Genomic DNA, 19,344 nt, shown 5'->3' with positions numbered 1-19,344 from the left:
TCTTATGGCGACAATAATAGAAGAGACTTTGAGCTTGATATATTTGATCATGTCTTCTTGAAAATTTCACGTATAAAAGTGGTATAGAGGTATGGAAAGAAGGGGAAGTTCATTCCCCGGTATGTTGGTCCATATTAGGTTTTACAACAAATTGGGATGGTTGCCTATGATTTGAAACTACCTAGTTAACTTGCTTCAGTTTATCCCGTCTTTCACGTGTGTATGCTCAAGAAATGCATATGCAACCCCGTGTCAATTATTCCTATTGATGCTTTAGGGGTGGATGAGAACATCTCCTATTATGATAATCCGGTTTATATCCTAAATCTTCAAGTCAATAAGTTTAGAAAAAATGAGCTTGTCTCGGTAAAAGTTCTATGAAGGAATAATCTTGTTGAGTATGCAAAATGGGAGGCAGAAGCTGACATGAAGTCCCACTACCCTCATCTTTTTACACCTTGAGGTTATAAAATCTTCTTATTGAAGAAATTAATGAATAAATATGAAATTGAGTTGTTTTATATATAGGTGCATGTTATGGTAAAATTTATACCAATTTGAGTTAAGAGAAAGCTTTCATACTCTATTCTTGCACTTATATGAAATATGTATGCATGTGTCTTCAAGAGATTTTATTGTATTGTTGTTGTCTTGAGAAGAATAATAGCATGGTAACTCATGATATGTTCTGAGCGCATGTTGATTTTGAGACATAAATTCCTCACTATGTGTTATGAAATGTTAAGCTATTTGATGTGTTATGAAATGTTAAGACACGACATAATTTACTTAGAGACGCGTCCCTTTACATTTGAAAAAGATACATAATATATCTTTACATAAGGAAACTATGAAGATAGAAATTATTCCCTTGGATATATTAGGACATGTTTTTATCTTGAGAGGAACATTCCCAAGATTTTCCTTCTAGACTTCAACCTCGATTCCAAAACATATACTTAGATAGTATATAAATGTATCGGGTTAGTAAAAAACCATATAATATTTATTGTATACGCCAAAACATGCAAAAAGGGATATTTGAGTAAAATAGCATTTTATGCAAATTACCTAAAACAATCAATAATATAGGAGAAAAACATCATAAGGAACATTATTTAACACTTATATAATGATTTCAATAGTTTTAACCAATTGGTACACTTAAAATTAAACTGACAAAATGATACAGTGACTCAATTTAAACATTACATTGAATTACAAGACTCCAAAGTAGTGAACTTCCAAAGTTGGCAATGAGGAATACACATCATTTCCGTCAAAGTTTCCCTATCTATGGTCATCGTAAGACTCACTAAGGTAAGAAATTAAGGAGTACACATATGCCTCCTTCAATACACACCTATGTTACCCTGAAGACTATATCCCTTTTAGGCATACATACCTTGGGAAAACAAGCAACCACTCAATGGTGATACAATAGAACAACACCCAACAACACACAAAAAAAATTTCCTTTCAGAAGGCCTACTTGGTGCAATGAGTATATAATGTCCCACACCACCACCTACCATATGCAGTACATTCATTTAGAAAACTTTGAACAAACACTCCTCATTTGGAAGGTCCTACCTAGTTCAATGGATAAATAGTGTCTCATTCCAGTACCTACCGTTAGTAGAACACCTCTTAGGAAGACTTAGAACATTCACTTCTTTTGAATCTAAATATTAAACCCTATCGGATGAGGGATTGTCATTTGCCTAGAATGATGTCATTATCTTTGCATTTACATGGCTTGCCCAATAGATACACCTATGCAGTAGCATAGTTAAGAGATAAGGAGATTGCTACTAAGTAACTCAATCTCTACGAATGATGAGTCCTCATATAAAGAGGTACATTGAAATACAACATCTTAACTGACGAAGTGTAACCACCTCTTCTTAATATCCTCTTGGTGTGAGGCGTAAATTCCCACAGATTCTAAACATTATAATCTATAGGTTAAGGATCAATAGTGAACACCACATCTCGACTCACGAAGGGAATTCATCCTCCAATCTATCTTAGAAAGCTCATGGGATATAGCGGGTTTGCTACTAAACACTTGATCTCAACTCAAGAAGAGTGTTAACCCCATAACATCATTTTAAGACTTAACTTAGCTTCATTCATTCATTCAAGTGTGAGTGTGTGTGCATATGTGAGTACACCTTGCACATAAGAATCATGGAATTTTCATTTAAATTTTATACATTCTTAGACCTTCATTCATGACATCACACACTGTACATGCTTCACATAATCATATAAATCCTTTAGGCATAAGTTTTAGCATAGTGCTCATAACAAGCTTCAAAAAACAATTAACAATAATAACTCTATTCAAAGCATACACTCTAGTATACTTTACATAATAACTTCATAAGGCACATTCAATAAGAATGGCATATCTATCATATTACTTCACATAAAAAGACTTGAGAGCCTCATTCAAAATAAATTAATAACTTTACATTTATAAAATTCAGGTAAACACCGCTACAAAGAAGACCATACAACTCAAGAGCACTTCGAAATTAAAGCTAAACAACATAACCAAGTTACCCTTTAATCAACGCAACAACATTTTTCTATTTTTATTTTTAATAAAGCCCTTTGGGAAGTATCTAAACAACAATAATAACCATAAGAAACCAAAGCTTGAAGACTACCTATTCATGCTCATTTAACCCATTTCCTAAGTAAAAAATTAATGAAAAACATTATAATGATTGTATTGAAATTTAACCTTAAAATCATAAAATAACATTATAAATATAATTATTAAGGCATTAGAAGCGTTTTCATGCAAGACCCATATTTTGAGTTGGAGATAGTAGAAACTAAGTTTGAAACCCCTTTTTGAAAACTCATTAGGAGGGACTCCTTTGATGGAAGAGAGTTAATGTCTGGATATCATACCTAAAATTGAGTAAAAAACAAAGGTTCTTTGTGAAGAGACGACCACCAATAGCCATCCTAGAACTTCTTGACTTCTAGCATCCATGGTGACATAAGATAGTCTTCTAAGGGAGAGGGGTTTTGTGTTTTGAAAAAGGAGTCTAAAATAAAGTCTTAGGGTTTTAAAAAATTTAATATATATAAAAACCCTAAAATAACTTCCTAGGGTCAAAAAAGACTTGGGGTTCATTTACCAAACACCCCTATCAAGGGCAGCCCCTGTACAACTTTTGCCGGCCTCAATAACGAGACCTAACCAACGGACAGTCTGTCCATCAACGAACTGTTTGTTGGGTCTCGTGGGTTTATACTTAAATCCATTTGGAGCCTCTAACACACAAATTTCAGGTCCATCAATGGACCAAGACGACGGACCATTTTTTAAAATGCAGGCCATCTTTTGATCTCGTTGGTGGATACAGCGTAGGCAGTTTTGGGTCAAAGTCTTGGGCCCTTCTCAAGGGCCCCTTGTGGGTAATAGGTGGGGTATTACCTTGACATTAAATTCCTAAACAAAGTCATATAGGTCTTAGAAATATCCCACATCAATTTCAAGAAAAACGAACACGTAAAACTCACTCAAACACATCAAGAAACACAAGCGCTATCTAAAGCACACGTTCCGAACGTCATGGACATTCTTGGATGTTTGACCTTCAACCTCAACAAAACGTCACAAACTGCCTAAGAAAATCAATATAACTCATCTTAAATTCAATTTAACTCATAAAACACTCATGAGTCTTTCGTTCACTTTTGTTCATTTTAGGGCGTTACATTTGATACCAATGGAGGGGGTGGAAGCGTAAAGAGAGAGTAAGAGATGTAAGGGATGAAGGTGTGTTTTATTTATGAGGAAAGCTCCTCTATTTATACACATAAATTACACCGTCAGACTATTTACTTTACATAATTGGCTGACAAACTTTTTACATGATTGGCCAACAAACTATTTACTTTACGACTTTTGTACATTTGGCTTTTTCAGCCGACGCAAGACGAGAAAAATAAAAAGACTCTTACTTTATACATATGGCTTATATTTAGCCGACACAATTATACATATTTTTTTTTATCTTTTTTTTTTTGAAAGTTATCAACAATCAGATAGAAATAATGCAATATGGAACAGTAGATTAAATAAAAATTGGACACCTAAACCAGCAAATGAACAATACAATTTCTTAGATTTAGATTGTGTCGCAGATATAAATAAAGCAATATTGTTATGGATAGGAAATATGTCTAAACAGTTAATAGATAACAAAATAGAAACAGCGAAAACACCAAGATACGTAGAAAGAACATTCGTAGGAACAACAAAATTAGGGATAGAAAATCTACCCCCAGAAAGTTTAGAAGTACTTAGAAATGATAAGAAAATGGATGGATCCCCATCAGCAACAAATATAGATATACTAGATAAATATGAATCAGCAATAAGAAATGAATTTTGAGGCATGACTACAGATATAAGAGAATAAAATAGAGAAAAAATAATAAATAGACAACTTATGACAAAATTAGCTATATGTAAAATGTGTTACTTAGAAGAATATATTTGCGCATTTAAAGAATAATATTACAAAGCTAAATACAATTTAGACGAAGCAAAAGAAATAAGAAAATAATATTATACAAAATTGAGCCTTTGCCTATTTGACTAGCTTTTATGAGTCAGAAATTCATGAAACTAGGTGGAAGGGTTTATAACATGTGTTTTAGTTTATTCATGGTAAAACAATCCATGTACGACTCCCCATTGACTAAGGAAGGGCCCTTGAGGAGTAACCTTGTATGTTGAGCCAACACTGCTTAGACAGTGTGCATCGATAGAATATGCTACGGTCGGTGTGTGGACTGGCGAGGTATTGATGCCACCATCATCACATACTTAACAATTTTTATGGAAACCCTTACATGCATTGTTTCTGACCTGATCGATGGATGCGCAGAACGGAGGCATGCTAGGTTCATCAACTAACCCACAATCCGTCGATTTGTTATGTCGTCTGTGTCACTGCCAATTTCCTGCACATTTTAAGTTTGTCTTATCTAATTAATTAAAAGGTTATGTTATTAGTTAGGGATTTAAGGGAGTCTTATTACGTCTATTAACCCTAATATAAATACCACCAACCCTCATTAAACTAAAGACAACTCACAAAATTTACTCTCTTCCTTCTCTGTTCTTTCTCTCTTCTTTCTCTCTCTATTGGAACCAGCATTGAAGACAAGCTAGGGGGAGGTTTTGGGGGCTTGAAAGGGACGAATTCACCATAAAATCTTCATCAAACTTTAAGGTATGTGATCTAATTCACCTTTGGGTTTCATCCAATTATGAAATTGATGTTATGAACTATGTTTTTTATGATTTCATTAGGATATAATGGATAGATTTACATGTAAGGTAAAATTATTATGATCATATGTGATTTTTTTGTTAAATTTGAAGATTATGATAATTAATCCTTAACCCTAGGATGATCTTAATGTAAATTGGGTTGTGATTTATTAATTTGTCTTTATTATGGTTCAAATAACTGTTAGATGATATTGTTACACCAATAATTAACAAATTCGAATGAATTGTTGTCTTTCATGCTAATCTTAAGAAGTTATCTATGATATGGAAATTAGCCCAAGTAACCTTGTTTTTGGTATTTATTTGGTATTGAATTGTGGTGTAGTTACTCTTCTAGTATTGTTATCATGTTGATTATTGAATTATGATGTTGAACATATAAATTGGATTTCACTAACGTTTTATGGTATGTTAGTGATGATGAAATATGAGGAAGACTTGGTAAGTGTTAGAATCTCTATATTTCCTTCTAATTGTCATTAATTGTGGTAAAGTCATGATGTTATTAGAGTATGCCTTATATTAGGATGATAGGGTTGTATGATGTTTAATTGAAATGTCTTGATTATGGTTTTGAGGTTTATTAAATTTTAAATGTTATAAGGATGGTGATTTGTACCAATGTGCCTTATTATGAATTGACATGTAATTTTTTAACCTCACCAATATGAATTGTGATTAAAGCATTTTTAATGATACAAATCTTATTGAGATATTGATAATGATTATTATACAAGGGGTAGACCCTATGACCTAAACTAAGTTACGATTGATATTAATTTTCTTAATGACATTTTCATAAAGGTACTCTAGCTTAGAATCGAGTGAAATAGATTAAGGAGTGTCCCTTCACACATAGGGAAGCTAGGTGAACTACATTACTCTTGATATTGGAGACTACAATGCATGGCTCATAAAGAGGGTCAAACTATATCTCCTAGTTGATGAACTATGATTCCCCCATAGAAATACTAGCAAGAGGATCCACGTATTTACAATGTTTCATGTTTTTGTACTACCTTGGAGAGTAGTCCTCCATCTTTTGTTGTAGGAATTTATGACACCGGATTCCACACTAGCTCATATGGTCTATGTTAGTTGGAAAACATAAGGGGTCTAACTTAGTCTAGGTAGGGGTGTGGTCTCTACCCAAGCATAGAAATAGTTAGCCTTGAGTGTAGTCTTTCGAGGATGTTCTTGTATATGTTTATGTTATGATGATATATGTTATGATATGATGAACTTGACACGTTGTTGATACTACCAGTTGATTAGTTCACTTATGAGTATGTGTTCGATTGTATTGTTAAAATAACATGAAATGTATATCTGATTGTTATATTATGTGAAGTTTGACATTTGTCATGGTTTCCCTTTGAGGCTACTTGATTGAGTAAGGTTATGGGATTTGCTTGGTCGTTGCACTTGATTACTTAATAAGGATTCATGAGTCGTTGTCTTGCATATTATAATATAATTTACTCTAATTCATACTAGTGATTTTATTCCTTTATAATAGGATTGTAGTAAATCATGGGTTCAAGTATTTTGGGATACATATTACTTGTTTGAGTTAGTAAGAATGTTTGGTTTGTTGATATATATTGCTTGATTTTTTCATTAGACTTTAACAGGGGTAAATGTTTTGACAAAATGTTTTTTTTAGCATGTTTTTCTTTTATAATTGCATAAGGTCTCATTCTTAGTACATGTGGAGTACTAACCCCATTTTCTTCCCGTGTACTAAACATTTTAGGTCCGGTCGTTGAAGGCTTATTCAGGATAACTTGAAAAAGTCTTAGTTATTCTCTATCATCCAAGTGGGTAGGTTTTCACTTTCCAAGGGCGATGCTAATATCTTCCGTACGAATTTTATTTGTTTTTCTAAGACTTTTATTTTCATTCCACTGTCATTGTGTATGACTTGTATAAGACTCTATGTGGATTCTTTACATTTGATGTAGACTATGCCCATATTGTGATGGTCGTGTATATGGTATGACATGAGACAATCTTTCTATCTTATATATATGTATGTGAAATAAAAGAAGAAGACTATGTAACAATCTTATATGAAGGGTCTTTGTATACACAATAAGTATATATTATGTATATGTAGAGGTCAATGTTAATCTCCAAGTAGATGTAATGAAAAGTTTTAAATTTATTTACATTTTCAACCTATGAATGTAATGACATTAGACTAATGGGTTTAGTCTTAGTCCTAAAAGAGGAAAACGACACAGGTTACGTTCATGGGGTAAACCTGGATATGACACATTATAAACTATAGGTTAAGAATAACTAGTAAACACCATATATCGGCTGACGAAGGGAATTTATCCTCTAACCTATTTTATAAACCTTATGGGATATAGTGTGATTGTTTCTAAACACTTCATCTCAACTAACGAAGAGTTTTTACCCCAAAAATCCTCTTTCAGACTTTTCTTAGCTTCATTCATTCAATAAATTGTGAGTGTGTGTGTACATGTGAGCACTCCTTGCACATAAGCATCATTTAATTCTTATTTAACTTTTCTACATGTGTAGACCTTCATTCATCAAATCACACACTTTACATTCTTCACATAATCATATAATTCCTTTAGACATAATTCTTAACATAATCTTGGTGGTAGAACCTCTTCTTAGGCTTTTGGTGACTAGAATCGTCTTACCTAGGCCTCTTACCCTATTGCCTTATCTCCCTAAATTTTGACTCCTGTAGTTGTTGTTCATAGACACTGAACCTAGAGATATCCATGTCATTAAGAAGAACTGTTGTATGACACACTTCTTACACAAAGCTTGAAACTTCCATCACAAATTTGTTCATCCTAGCTCTACGGTCTACTACCATGGTGGGGACATACATAGAGAGCTGGGGTTAATATGTGAGAGTGATCTTGCACACTCAGTCATTCTTGAAAATGGTTAATGAAATCAACCACCTTCTTCTCCCTCCACTAAGGTTAAAGAGCATATATAGGAAAGCCTCTTTAAATACCTCTCAATTAACCGAAACTCTTTCTAAATGTTTTTAAACCTTCCATTTCTCAAACCATACGTTAGCCGCATCATTGTGTTGATAAGGCAGATAAATCTGCTTTATTCCTAGGGGTAACACCCATAGCATTTACCATTTTGATAACCTCATATATGAAACGTTGGTTGTCTTCATCCAACTTAGTGCCATGAAATGTTGGAGGGTTCATCCTCATGAAATCCTGAATTCTAGAAATAGGAGTACTAGCATATGTTTGGGGTCCAAGTCCTTGGTTAGCTTGGGAAAGAACAAGATTATTGAGGATATGAGCTTGAGCGGTCATGATTTTGATAAAGTTCATTAGGGCAGCCTTAAAGATTATGGATTTCCCCAACATCAAAGAAAAAGGAAAGAGGTCAATCAAGCTTATCCAGATCCTAATTGTCCAAAGAAAAACCCTTTCCATGGGATTAGATCTAGGAAGGATAACTAATATGGAGTTGATTGGTTTGGTAAGTTTTAGGTCTTTTTTATTTTAGTTTTTATATTATGAAATGAGTTTACATAGTTTTATACTTCATATGATCATGTAATCTTGATTAATTTCTTAAAGAATGAAATTTTGAAATTTTTGGTGTGTTTAACAGTGTCACAGTAAATTTTCACAATGAAAATTTGTAATTTGAGAAAAACTTAGATTTTCTTAATTAAAGTTTAAATGTGTGAAACTTTTTGTATATGAGCATGTTTAATGGTTGAGAAGCTAGTTCTTCAATAAAATAAAATTAGATGTGAGTTTTGAACTTTGTGATGTTTTGCTAAAAGTGGTTATGTTGCTACGTTTTTGAAAGAATGAAATCATGATCCTCGTGAGTAGACCTTTTTTGAGTGTTTGATCATTTATTGTACTGTTTTATGTTATGCTAATTGAGTCATAGTAGTTCTTGAAGTTTTAGTCTCATTGTAGGACGAATGTTATTATTTGTAGGGGAGAAGTAACGCCCCAAAATGAACTATGGTGAACTAGAGCATCGTGAACATTACTTGAAATAATTTTGTTTTAAAATGAGTTAATTTAGAGTTATTAGGCAATGTGAAATTCTTGATTATGTTTGGAGGTCAAACGTTCAAGAAAATGTCCATGACGTTCGTAATATATGCCTTGGAAAATACTTGTGTTTCTTGAGATGGTTGAATGAGTTTTAAGTGTTCGTTTTTCTTTAAATTGATGTGATGATTTCCTAAGACCTATAAGATTACATTTATGGTTTAATGTACGGGTTCGAATCCATCTAAGACCCACGAGGGACCCTAGAAAAGGACCCCAATACTTAGACAAAACTGCCAAAAAGTAGTGACCAATCGACTAGTCAATCAAAGGCTAGTCGGCAAGGAGATGGCCCGTGTACTTGGTTCATCTTTTATACAAGTAATCCATCACATTGTAGAGTTAGAGTACAAACTAACAACACTCTATCGACAGGGTGTTGGTTGACAAACGGCCTGTCTGTAGGGAACCTTTTGTGTTTCCTGCAAAAGCTGTGTTTTGCAGATGAAGTCTTGGGGTTTTTGGTAAATTCACCCAAAGACTTTTATGACACTAGGAAGTTATTTTTAGGGTTATTTAGTTATATTAAAGTATTTAAATCCCTATGACCTACTTTTAGACTTCTTTTTCTAAACCCCAAAACCTCAAGTCTCTTCGAATGATAAAAGTGAAGAAGAAGTTGGAGTGATGGTTGGGACATGTTCTTCATCAAAAATCAGTGGTTTGTCTTTAATTATAGGTATGGTATCAATCCTTTAACCCTCTTCCTTTGAAGGAGTAATTTTCAAAAGATTTCAAAAAGGGTTTTCAAACTCAAATTCCTTCTATCTTTATTTTAAGCATTGGTATTCTTGTAAAAGCGTTTTAATGGTTTAAATATTTTTATTATAGTATGAATTGATATGTTTAGTATTAATAACCTAATGAAATCATGTATATGCATATTTTAAACTTTGGGTGCGATATAGGTTAAATGAGCATATTTGAGTAAGGTATGAACTTTGGTTTGCTTATGTTCTTATTTTAGTTTAGCTGCTTCCATAAGGGACATAGTATGAAGAAAAATTGAGAAATTTGTTATAGGTGGTTATGGTTTTGTTATATGGTAAGTTTTTTATATTGTGTAATCCTTATGATAAATTGTTGTTGAGTGGTATGGTCCACCTTCTTGGTGGTGGTATTTATTTGATGAACTTAATATTATTTATTATGTATTGTGAGTGTGTCTTAAAAGGACTACTATATGAAATCAAGTGATACTGAAGATAAGTCTTGGCTTGTGTTCTGTAAAGTTGAAATTTATGTTTGGTTTAGATTATGCGTAAGTGAAGTATATGAATTTGTGAAGCATGTGAAGTGTATGAATTGATGAATGTAGGTCTTAAGCATGTATATAAGCTAATTTGAATGAAATTATGCTTATATGCAAGATGTGCTCACAATTACACACACACTTAAACGAATGTATGAAGTTAAGCTGAGTATGTAGAAGAGTTTTGGGGTGAAAATGAAGTGTTTAGTAGCAACCTCACTACATCCTATGAGATTTCTAAGACAGATTAGAGGATGAATTCCCTTCATGATTTTATATGTGGTGTTTAGTAGTTATTTTCAACCTATAGTTTAAAGTTCTTCGAATCTGTGGGGGGGGGGGGTCATGTCTAGCGCTGAGAGGATATGAGGAACAGGTGGTTACACTTCGTGAGTTGAGATGTTGTATTCCTATATAACTAGTAAGATTCTCCTCGTTGGTAGGGAATGATTTACTTAGTAGAAATCTCCTTATCCCTTAACTATGTTCCATCATAGGTTTAACTATTGGGAAATCCATGTAAAAGCTAAAAAATAATGACCTTACTCTAGGCAAGTGAGGACTCCTCATCCGATAGGGGTTAATGTTGTGATTCCATGTCTAGCTCTCATGGTCTATGTCGGTTAAGCTAACCCCCACAAAAGAATTGAATGTGCAAAGTCTTCTAAAAGAGTATTCTACTTGGGTTGGTAGTTGAATGAGACAGTATTTATCCATTGCACTAAATAGGAGATCCAAAATGGGAGTGTTGGTGATTCTTATTTTAATTAAATGAACTAAGTCTCCTAAAATAACGTACTTCTTAGGGTAAGTGGTGGTATGAGACGCTATCTATCCATTGCACTAGGTAGGACCTTCAGAAAAGTGAGTCTCAGTACCAAGTCTTCTAAAATATTGTACTACTTAGGGTAGGTTGTGGTATGGGATGTCATCTTCTCATTGCACTAAGTCAGCATTCCGAAAGGGAATTCATGGTGTTTTTTAAGGTGTTCTTCTATTGTATTGCAATTTAGTGGGTGCTTTTTATCCCAAGCTGAGTATCCCAAAAGGAAAGAAATCTTGAGGGTCTCTTATGTGTGTTTTGAAGAATATATATGTGTAGTTTCTTCATCTATTACCTTACTAAGTCTTATGATGACCTTCATAAGAAAACTGCAACAGAAATAATGCTTATTCCTTGTTGGCAATGCTTTAGATGTTTTACCATTTTGGAGTCTAAGTGGTTAATTATAATGTTAAATGCACTTACTGTCATATTTGAGATTTTATACTGTAAAGTGTCCTTTTGTGTTTGATATTATGAAAATTCTCGTCTAAGTATTAAATGATAATTCTTACAAGGTTTTGCTTTTATATTCTGGAAGGTTTTAGTTATATGGAATGAAATGTTATTTTACTAAAATATCCTTTTTCACATGTTTTTGCATATGCCATAGATAGTACATGATTTTTACTAACTCCATACTTTTCTATACTGTATAAGTATAGGTTGAAGGCTTCTTTGAGGATATGAAGGTGAAGCTTGGGAAATCTACTCTCTCAAGATTTGGTATGTCATCATATATTCGAGGACAGTCTTTTGTTTCCTAGTTTTATTATACACTGATTATGTATTACTTTTTTAATGTAAAGGGTTGTGTCCCTAAGATATTATGTCGTGTCTGAAGTTTGGATTATGCCGATGAGATTTCTCAAGTATTTATGAATGATTTACTTTTAATAAATTAATTCTTGAAAAGTTTTATATCCGTACTACTTTTCATGTCTTATGTAATGAATGATATTTAAAGGGCTTGTACAAAATGCCAGAGGGTGAATGTACACTCGGTAACAAAACAGGGGTTCTCCCTAACTTCTTGGTGGTAGTTTTGGGTTGTGACACTATCAACATGGAAAGATCCGTATTATTATGAATCATGGATACACAACATTCTTCTTCAAGCTCGTTGGACACGCCCGTTATATAACTTCTCATTTCATCCCTATCATTAGAACCAAAGAAAAAGCATATTTAGACATCATAATGAATTTGAAGAAGTATTTCTTGTGCCTTATAACTCCTTTACAAAGGTTTATAAACTCCTCTACCTTATCTTTCATTTTCTCCCTTGCGATGAATCTGTTAAGAAATGCCCTTTTGAAGATCTCCGAACTTATAGACCCACAACCTAAAGCCCTACTATCCTTCCACTGATTGTACCATGTCTGAGCCACGTGCTTGTGTTGATAAGCATCAAGTTCAGCCTTCTCAGTAGTAATCAACCCCATAGAAAAAAAATCTTGAAAACTACATCAAGGAAGTCTTGGGGGCGTTCATCAACTTTTTATTCAAACAACATAGGAGAATTCATCCTCGTAAAATATCTCAAACAGCTATCCATAATACTAGCATGTCGGTTCTCTCAAGGAACGACCTCCATTTTAGCTTGTGCCATAATGATCTGTGCTTTGGTGTCGATATCTTGAGACATTTGAGGCAAGGCTTCTGTCACCTTACCATCCGTCATTATTGGCGAAGCTTTATCTTTATGTGCATTTCGATTGACTTAGTGAGTAGCTCCCGCATTAAAAATCTCTTATCCTACTCTCCTCGCGGTTCTCCTTCTTGTGTTATTGCCTAAAACCACAATTAATGGATTAGATGGTAAAAAGACGCATAATGTCACAACATTAAAGGCACAACATAGTATTATTTATGAAAAGAGAAGTTTCCTACTGCTCACATACACTCTTATCGATGTTTGTGGCGCACTTCAAAACCATGAACAATATACTATGTAACATGGTTTCGTACAAATTATGTGCTAAGTATGACATATGAAAAAACATGGAAAAAGGGACATTTTAGTAAAATAAAATCTCATGCAAAATAAGTAAATCATTCAAGAATATAAAAGAAAAAACCACAAAAATCATCATTTAACAGTTAGTTCAATCAATTCAATTAAGACTCACCAAAACTCCCCATTGCAGACTCAGTGCATTGGATAAAAAGCATCTCTTTCCACTACTTACCCTATGTAGATCACTCCTTTAGAAGACTTATAGGATTCAAAACATTTGTTGGAGTTAGCTTACCCGACATAGACCATGAAAACCGGACATGGAATCGTGATATTAAACACTTTGGATGAGGTAATTCTCTTAACTATTACATGTATCCTAAAAGCTACACCTATGTGGGTGCATAGTTAAGGGATAAGGAGATTCAAAACTGAATATTTCATTCTTTACTAACAAGGAGTACTCATCTCAATAGGTATATTGAAATAAAACATCCCAACTCAAAAAGCATAACCATCTCTTCTTTGTATCTTCTCAGCGCTAGGAATAACATCCACGGATTATAAACATTTTAAACTATAGGTTAAGGATAACTAGTGAACACCACATCTCAATTCACGAATGGAACTCATCCTCTAACCTATATTAGAATGCTCATGGGTTCTAGGGTGGTTGCTACTAAACACTTCATCTCAACTCACGAAGAATGTTCACCCCAAAACTCCCTTTTAGGACTTAACTTAGCTTCATTCATTCATTCAAGTGTGAGTTTGTGTAGATATGAGAACACCTTGGACATAATCTTGATCTCATATAGATTTAACTTCTATACATGCCTTGAATTTCAGTCATTATATCACAAACTGAACATGCTTCACATAATAATATAAATTCTTTATCTGTAATCCTTAACATACTTATCATAACATGCTTCATAGAATTAACAAGAATAACTTTATTTAAGCATACTCCCTACCCTACTTCTCATTTTTCACTTTGTAAGGCACATTTCAACAAGAATAACGTTATTATGATTATAGTTATCATAAAAATCCTTTATGGTCTCATTGACAATAAACAAGTAACTTCTCATTAGTACAATTCAAGTAAACAACGCCTCCAAAAAGGTGGACCATACCACTTAAGAGAATTTTTAAATTGATGTTTAAAAACATAATAAACATACCCTTTAATCAAAGATTTCATCACCTATATTGTTTTACTCAACAATTCATCATAAATTAAACCTTAGGGAAGTAGCTAAGCATCTATAATAAAGTAAGGAATCAGAAGTTCAGAGATTACAAACTAAGCTCATTTAACCTTTCTTAAGCCAAAATTAGATGAAAATCTTGAACATGATTTCATTGAATTTCTAACCTTAATCTCATAAACTAACATTAGTAACTTTATTATTAAGTCATTCGAATTGTCTACATGCAAGACCCATATTTAGATTTGAAGATAGCCGAAATGAGGGATGGAAAGTCTTTACAAATCTTTTGGAAAGGGGCTTCTTTAATGGAAGAGAGCTCAAAAATGGATACCACAAATCACATGAAGAAATGCCAATGATTTTCAATGAAGAACATGAAAATAAAAAGACTTCCTACTTCCTTCTTGATTCCTGGCTTCCATTGTGACTTGACATAGTCATCTAAGGGAGAGGGTTTTGGGTTTTAGCAAAAGAAGTCTAAAATTAAGTCTTAAAGTTTATAGCACCTTCATATAATTAATAAACACTAAAACTAATGTCCTAGGTTCATAAAATACTTGGGGTGAATTTACGAAACAACCCATGATATTACATGAAAGTTACAGCTTTTGGGCAGTCTCCACAAACGGACCAACCAACGGACCATTTGTCAAAGGACGGAGTGTTGGTGGGTTCTCGTTGACTGAGACTTCAATCCATTTATATCCAGGCCATCCTAAAGTATAGAGACAATCGATGCCCTATGTTGATAGACCGTTTGTGGACCAATGGACCGTCCTTAGTCTCGTATAGTGGTAACTGTTTTGGAAACTTGATCCAAGTCTTCGGCCCTTCATCTAGGTCCCTTTGTGGTTCCTAGGTGGGGTCGTTTCCTGATGCTAAACCCATAAACTAAGTCATAAATGTATTAGTAACATGTCACCTAATTTCGATAAGAAACACGTAAAACAGAGTACAACACATCAAGACACATAAGCGCTATCTAAGCCACACCTTCCGAACATCATTCAAGTTATTTGACGTATGACCTCCAAACATAACCAAACTTCAAACACTACATATGAACACTAAAGTGACTCATTTTAACTTCATATAATTAAAGAAACACTTACGAAGCTCAAGTTCACCATAGTTCATATTTAGGTGTTACACAACAAAATAAATAAGATAGGAGACCATAAGTAAAGCTTTGCTTCATATAACTTGTAACATAAGTACTTATCACCTCATAAAGAAGTAAGACCAATAACATGTTCATTAACGTAAACAACTTCATATAAGAGTAACAACATGTATCATAAGGATCATACCTTTAAGGTTATCATATTACATAACAATAATATCCTAGGACTTCCCTTGGAATAAATTTGTGCAATGTCTACGTAGAGTCAATACCCTTACCTATGCTATGTAAACTCCTGAAATCACCCTGGTCAACATCCACGTACTTGTCTTTCATTTTAAATGAGGGAACATTCTCCATAATCGACATACACCGTCTGATCTAAACATGGAATAAGGTGTCATAAAACCCCATACTAAAAAAAGTGGTCTACCGTGCAATGTAGAAACAAACATGGCATAAAATTCTAGGTGGATCCACTAGCAAGAATCCTATGGTGGAAATATAGTTCATGAGCTAGGAGATGTATTACAGAATCGTAGTTCCACAATAAATGGAAGACTCTATCTCATTAGAGTCATGGAATTTTTGAGACTTACAACAAAACAAGCATGATCATAACAAAATACATATTATCATAAATCCATATTGACATTTCGTTTTCAATAGTTCATATCAATATAAAATAGAAATACTCACAAATGATCCCATCCCAACACTATAGGTACAATTATCATGACAATAAACATAACACTACATAATCGTGTAAACAATGTAGTAGCCATAAGTAATGGTTTTCTTCATACGACATATATGATCCGTAATAATCATAACATATAGTAATATAGAACGATAACATATTCATCAACATAGCAAATATAAAGTAAGAACAACATCATATATTATAAGAATTATACATTTCATATTATCAAATTACATAAAGACAATCTCCTAGGACATCCCATATATTAAACTTGTGCAATGTCTAGATAAGGTCACACTCCCCTTCCTACACTACGTAGACTCCTCATGTAAAAAGCCTAAAAATGGCTATGGTATTTAATGCTTAATGTATCTAGAATGCTTTGATTAGACCGCGTACACACAGATTAATGCGTATAGAACCAGATCTCTTAACCTCTACAAAAACAAATCAACCTAACTTCGTGTGTTAATTAAGCTAGGAACGGTTGGGTCCAGCCCTGTATGGCACACGAATATGAAGATTTACTAGGATTAGTCTTAATTAGATTTCAAAAGAGGTTATCTAATGTTTAGAGGGTCTAGGGGTAAAATCGTCTTTTAAAGGATAAGCATAGTATTATAATTACCCTAAATATTTAATTATTTAATTAATTAACATGGTGGAGGGGCAATTTGGGTAAAAGGCCCAAATTGACCCTTTGAACGAAATGTTGCTCCACCTGGTTTGGAGCCTTGGTGGGAGAAATGATTTAATTTAATTTATTTTCTTTGGTGAATTAATTTATTTAATAAATATTTCATTTTTGATTTAATTAAAGGAAAATCAGATTTTTATTAGAAAATAATAATAATAATAATAATAATAATAATAATTATTATTATTATTATTATTATTATTATTATTATTATTATTATTATTACTATAAATAATGAGGAGTCCTTGTTTGACTAAGTCTCCACCACACTCTTTGAATCATAATCCACTAATTCTCACGTATCTCAATCTAATTCTCACGTTTTTTATAAGCAAAAGAATTGAAAAAAAACAGTTCTTCATCCTTGAAGCACTGACACACAAAAGCTCCAATGAAAAATTAAGCTAAATATGAAAATCAAGAACATTCTTCTAGATCGATTTTGTTTGGAATTTTAGTGGTGAGGAAGTGATTTCATGGGAACTTGGAAGCATTTAAACAAGTGTGGAACGACATTAAGGTATGGGTTCTCTCTCTCCTGGTCTTTTTACGAAGAGACCCCTGAGTATAGATAAAATTTCAAGCAAGAAACTAAGGTTGTTCCCGTTGCATGCCCCTGTAATTAGATCCTTTGAAAGATTTAAAGCATGCGTTGGTATGTCCTCTAGTACATAACTTTAGGTCTTGTTGTGATTATGTATTTAATGTGTATTTGTAAATTATGTAAGGAATTAAAGATGTATGCCGGAAAAGTGTTTTACGTCAATTGTTTTAGCATGGTGTGTTGTTAATTAACTAAGTTGGTGCCTGAAATTTGTGTGTTTAAATGTTGTGTCTTCGTATATGAAAATTTCAAATTGTGATGTTCATTTAAGGGCAATGTTGCTTGAAAAATGTAACCCAAATTACTCCACGAATCAACAGATAATTTTGAGAGAAAAATAGATTGTAAGTTTAAAATTTTAAAAGTGAGCTATGGTTTAACATTTTTAAAAATTTGTAAGGTTATTGGGAATTGAACCTAAGACCTCATAAAATTGAAATTACATAAAAACTTTATGAGAATAAAAACATAAAAACAAAATGTGGAGAGTGGGGTTTGAACCCACAACCTCTTGAATGGATGAGAGAGTTAGGAGGAAAAAAAAGGTGAAAATAATATGTGGAGAGTGGGGATTGAACCCACAACCTCTTGAATGGTTGAGAGATTTAGGAGAAAAATACAGGAGAAAATAAAATGTGGAGAGTGGGGATTGAACCTACAACCTCTTGAATGTATGAGAGAATTAGGAGAAAAATAAAGGAAAAATAAATTGTGGAGAGTGGGGATCGAACCCAAAACCTCTTCAATAGTTGAGAGAGTTAGGAGAAAAATACTGGAGAAAACAAACTGTGGAGATTGGGGATCGAACCCACAACCTCTTGAATGGATGAGAGAGTTAAGAGAAAATAAAATGTGGAGAGTGGGGATTGAACCCACAACCTCTTGAATGTATGAGAGAGTTAGGTGAAAAACAAATGAGAAAATAAAATGTAAAGAATGGTGATTGAACCCACAACCTTTTGGTGGATAGGTGAGACAGTTAAGAGATAAATTAAAAGAAAAATAATGAACTTGTGGGGGGTAGAACTAAAAACCTCCTTGCGTTTAAATGAAAAAAGTAATAAGAACAAGAATGAAATATTATAGAATTGATGGGAATAGGACTAGAGTCTCCCAAATCTTAAAAATGAAATTATCAAGTTTAAAAAAATATTAAGTATAGTTCATGGGATTCAAAATCTGGTTCCCTTGCCCAATTACGTTTTGACACATAAGTTATACATAAACAAATTTCTTATGAATGTTTCCTCTAAAATCTAAATCAATATGTTGGCATATCAACAACATGCATAACTCTTGTACCACATAATCTGGGTAAACATGAATTAGTTAGACACACTATGAATGACGACTTATGCCTTGTATGTGTGGACTCATATGTCTATCATATGGTTAAAAGTAGGTGATCCTAAGATGTATGTGTTAAAATGATGTAAACCTACAAGGGTAAGTAAGAGTGTAAAATACACTAAATGGCTAAGCATATTAGAATTTGATGAAATGAACATTCATGTGAAGGAGTGAGTAACTATGAAA

This window comes from Solanum lycopersicum, chromosome 11 (assembly GCF_036512215.1).
Source record: "Solanum lycopersicum chromosome 11, SLM_r2.1".
Taxonomy (NCBI): domain Eukaryota; kingdom Viridiplantae; phylum Streptophyta; class Magnoliopsida; order Solanales; family Solanaceae; genus Solanum; species Solanum lycopersicum.
Note: the sequence above shows the minus strand (reverse complement) of the source record.